The 4962-nt window shown below is 49.6% G+C and overlaps 1 long non-coding RNA gene across 1 annotated transcript; it reads right to left on the minus strand.

Annotated features, from left to right (window-relative positions):
* Positions 1–2679: 2679 nt before the first annotated feature.
* Positions 2680–4374, minus strand: LOC117069306. Its single transcript, XR_004431494.1, has 2 exons — positions 4295–4374; positions 2680–3637 (listed from the first exon to the last, which is right to left on the minus strand). It is a non-coding gene; the product is annotated as an uncharacterized LOC117069306 (long non-coding RNA).
* Between the last annotated feature and the right edge of the window lie 588 nt (positions 4375–4962).

The raw sequence follows: 4962 nt of genomic DNA on the forward strand, positions 1-4962 counted from the left end.
TAAGCATTACCATCTCAAGTAGCTGTTAACTGCCCCCATCCCTTTATTGTGGCAACAAAATAAACTCTTCACTAAGAATGATGTTTCTTCCTTTTTTATCTTTGTTTTTGTTTTGCTTTAAGGGCAAAGAAGGGAAAACAGAAGCAAAGAAAACTGTTTCAAAAGTCTTGGAATTGCTATTGTTAAAAGGCTGCAGTTCATTTCTGACTTCCTCATCTTTTGCTACAAAGGAAAAAGAAATCCAATGATGTGTCTACGTTTGATGAGAAGAAAACACGAACAACAGCAGTGTAGGTGTGTTTGTTTGTTTTTCTTTTTTCCTGGAAAAAATATTTTTAATATTCACCAATTAGCGAGTTGAAAGCTGTGGAGATGTAAAAAGATGTTCGCTTGTCCACATCTATTTGTTGACTTTCGTCATCGGAGTTTTGTAGGCATTTGTACCAGATAGAAATGGAGAGAAAGAGAATTAGACACTTGCCAAGGAACAACAATATATACACTTTCAGGTAACTCCACCTAATCCTGTATTTGAGTGCTGATAGGGAGGAGGAGGGGGTGATATTTTCCCCTCATAAGCCCCTCAAAACCGTATTAGACAGAAAGAGGGGGTGAGAACTCTATGACTGAGCATTCTGACAAAAAATGGAAGCAGCATCTCTCTGCTCCTAGATCCCTAAGGAAGGACGCCCCCCAAATGTGCAAAAGCAGTTATGTTTTCCTTTAGAGTCTTGAGTTGGGTGGACCTTTGAGAGACATACACAGTCATTAACATTTTAAAAACAAAATGCAGAAACGGAGGGTGGTGGCTAACAGAAAATAAAAACACGCTAAAAATTATTCTTGAAACACCGCAAATTTCCAGATGCCACAAAAAACCAATGCAAACGCACCCCCTCCTAACTGAGCAGACAGACCCGGTGAGGGTTCCAGATGAAAGTGGAATTGGAGATCTGAACTCCGCTAGAGCAATGGGAGATGTTACCCCAGGCTTCGGAAGGGAGGTAGGGGACGTCGCCCTCCTTCCAGCCAGCGGTTCCCACCTGTTCCCTCCGCCCCAAGCTGGGGCTCAGGAGAGAGCAGGAGCTGGAGCGATTCCGCCCACAGTTTCCAAGGGATACCGGGCGCTACTGCTGCTCTTACCAAACCAAGAAGGAAACCCAGATAGGCCCCCAGAGGCCAAACCCCGCCAAAAGGACCGAAGCTCCCGGTCCGAGGCACACGCAACGGCCTGCCCTGTTCCCTCGCCAGGCTCCCACGCCCGGCTGGACAAAAGGCTCACAGGCCACACTGGTCCCGGAGCCGCTGTGAAAGGCAATGGAGGGGGCCAGTCTCCTCGCCGGCTCTGGTACGCGTGTGCGCGCGCGCGCGTGTGAAACACGTGCACTCGGTGCGGGCCTTCGGCCGCAGACGTCACCTGGGGAAGTTCACCCCCGGGCTTCCCGGGCCCTGAACCCACCATTCCCTCCCTGTCGCCTCAGCCGCCCCCACCTGCTACCCAAATCCCGGGGCACGCCCGGACAGGTGTGCTGCCTCTAACTGGAAAGCTCCCGGGAAAAGAGCCCCCGCAGGAAAGGAGGCGAGGCGGCGGGAGGAGGTGGGAGGGATAGAGAAGAGAGATGGTACTTCCAGAGCTCAGACGTCCCTATCTTCCGAGAAATTGTCATCACGCTCAATCTTTACACCCTGGTCTACCGTATCCAAAAAGCAGACATTGATTCACGGAAAAATCGGGTTCTCGAAAATACAGCGATTTGACGCGGACTCCTGAGACCTGCGCAGGCGTTGCTTGGGTTCAAAAGTATGATTTTAATTTTCTTAATGAAGGCGCGCTCTAGAGCTCAGCTGGTAATGGCTGTGTTGAGTTTAATAGACTTCTGTCGAACAGAAAAAGACGGATAAGTAATCTGCTCTAATGCAATTATTTTCCCAGGTTCGAAAGTCATTGTGCAGAGAGGGCAGGAGTGAATTAAGGCCCCGGGGACCGCGGACGCCGGGCCAGGAGACCGCCTGAAATATGAGCCGAACCTGTTTTGTGAGATGCACTTGGGTTTGGGGGTCAGGGTCGAAGGCTTCAAAGCCATTGGTCTGCACGTGTGAAAAATCTCTCTGTCTTCCTCCCTCCCTCCTGCTCCTCCTCTTCCTCTCTTTCTCCCTGTTCCGCTTTCTCCTCACCTTTCCCAGAATTGATGTTAATTTCCTCTCCCCCTCCTCTATTTGCTTGTCTTTGTGTATTTCATGGTGATCCATTTCGTACAAAGTATTTCTCTGAAACACACACATAAGTAGGCTCTTGGACTGTGTCAGCCCAACCACCTTTTGACACCCAAGAGAATTGGGATGTTGAAGATAGTGAGGACACTGTGTACACACATAGACAATGTATTGTGAGGGTTATTTCTGTCCCAGTAATGAGCCAGTCCCGTGCAAACTGTGCAAAAGTTTTAGCTTTAACACAAGTTATCATTCCCAATATTTATTTGGCATTGTCCAAAGTCTTCTCAACTTCATTTGTTCAAACTCTTCTCAGCTTCAAACTCTCCGCTTTGCCAGGTGAACACAATCTCAAGCAGGCGTGATTTTTAAAAAATAGAAATATCACAACTCATCATTTCCCTTCTTACAGAAAAGCCAAATCGATGCAAAAAAAAAAAAAAAAAAAAAAGCCCTTCATTCTCACCTGGACAAAAGAGTTGGAGACAGGGCAGGCCGCCCGGCCAGTGGAGTGGACACTGGCAGCTGAGCCAGCACTCTCGAGTCCAGCACCCCTGAGCTCAGCTCTCTAGTGTGAACCTCCGCCCGGCCACTCCAGCCCCCCTCTTCCGGACAGCCCCTCTCCCCGGTGCTGGAGAACAAAGAAAGTTCTTGGGATTGAGGCACAGAAAGGGTTAAATGAACCCCGAGCTGTAAGTGTGCCTATTCCAGACCCCTAGGTGAGGCGACAGTAGCTGGGTCTGAGGCGCGTCTCTGAGCTCCACAAACTGACTTGGTCTGGGGTTCCTTAGCTTTGTACACCCTCTTTCTTTCTGACTCACCCCATTACACACACACACACACACACACACACACGCACGCACGCACGCGGTGACCTAGGCATCCACAAACATCCACAAAGCTCTGTAACTGCTGTCTCTTCTTCCCTGACCCGGTCCTATCCCAGTCCTTCCTATCCCGCCGCCCTCGCCTGCCTCCACAGCAGCTGGACTCACACAAAAAAGGGAAGAACATTAAAACAAGCAAAATTCCATTTGCAACCCCCCTCAAATCCCCCCGGCTGAGAAGGAGCACAGCTGGCTCCCCCGAGGCAGGAAGTTGGGGTGCAGCAGGCCAGGGAGCAAGGTTCCTCCCGGCTCTGGGCCTTGCTGTGCCACCTCTCACAGAGCGTGGGGTTTGGGTGAGGTGAAGGGGTGCTTTTCACTTTCCCCTTCCTCCACGCTCTTCGCGGGCTTTTGGGAATGGAGTTAGGAACAGATCCAGTCTTCAGGACCCCACGACTCTCAGGACCTGGAGAAGCAGCGTAGGGCGGGCGCCTCCGAGCTGCCACAGTGTGACTGCACCAGAACCCACGTCCGCCGGCGAGAAAGTCTGCAGCGAGGACGGCAGCGTCGAACTGCTGAAGGGCTCAGCCCGCAGAACCCTTTAAAGACAGAGAAGCTCGCTCGGCAGTGCTCAGGCCCAGCCCAATCTAGCAGTGTAGCATTTGGGTGGCACCAGGATGGAGGGCTGCCTCTGGCTCCAGAAGCAGATTTGGAATGCAGGAGAAAGGGTGACTGTCAGAGCCAGTCTCTCTCCTCTCTCCTGTCTCAAGAGCCAGATTTAGAATGCAGGAGAAAGGGTGACAGAGCCAGTCTCTCCCCTCTCTCCCCTCTCCCCCCACCCCTCTCTCTCTCTCCCCTCTCCCCCCACCCCTCTCTCTCTCTCCCACTCCCCCCTCTGCCATTCCTAGATCTCTCTTCCCACGCCTTCGGAGGACATGCCTGCAGGAGCTGCTGCCTTGTTTTGGTGACCTGGGAGATCAATAGCAAGGACCCAGAAACACCCACAAGCTCTAAGTGGGTCTAATTTTGCTTTTGAAAAGTAGTAGGAGAGGAAAGAGACTTTATTACCAAACAGTGAGTTTTCCAAGATGATCCCCCTCAGCCAAGCAAAGTTGAGAAGGGTTTGACAGAGGCTGAGGACAAGACAGTTCCCTCCTAGCCCCCTCCACACCCCTACAAGAAACCTGGAGGGAGCTTCCCCACCAGCTGAGGACTCCTTGTAAAGGCACCTTAGGGTCCCCACCTGTGCCACTTACCCAGATCACCACGGCCTCTAGGATCTCAGACCATTCTCATCCCGGAAGCAGCTGACTAGGGGAGATCGGGGAACACTAGGAGGCCCAGTGAGTTTTGCTTCTCTCTCATTTACCCTCCTGTTTCAAAGGTCAGTGGAGGAAAGGAGTTTTTCTTTTTCTTTCTTTCTTCTTTTCTTTTCTTTTTCTTTCTTTTGCAGTAAATCAAATGTATAATTGCATTCACATAGAATTAAGAAGTCAAATATATCTTTTCTGCAAATGCACTTAGACATGTTTAAAGAGGGACTGCCCTGAACGTAGTCGGTTTTTAAAGAATGAAACCATTAAATATAAGCTTTAAAGACAAAGAATGTGAAGAGGCCCAGTATCCCCTTCCACTGCCTTTACATAAATTAGGTGGGTCTCAGGGATATCTCAGGTATCAAGAGTTCTTAAAGCTAACTAACCAATACACAAAAATAACAGATAATCACATGTTTAAAGTAAGTTACCCTCAAAGAAGTTAGAGGTGAATACCTAACTGCAGAGTTAAGCTTTTCCTGCTTCTTTGTTTATCCAGGTCTCTTAATTTTATTTAATTTAATTTAATTTAATTTTATTTTTTTTGAGACAGAGTTTCACTCTTTTTGCCCACGCTGGAGTGCAATGGCACGATCTCGGCTCACCGC

This window comes from Trachypithecus francoisi, unplaced genomic scaffold (genome assembly GCF_009764315.1).
Source record: "Trachypithecus francoisi isolate TF-2019V2 unplaced genomic scaffold, Tfra_2.0 Lachesis_group3, whole genome shotgun sequence".
NCBI lineage: Eukaryota > Metazoa > Chordata > Mammalia > Primates > Cercopithecidae > Trachypithecus > Trachypithecus francoisi.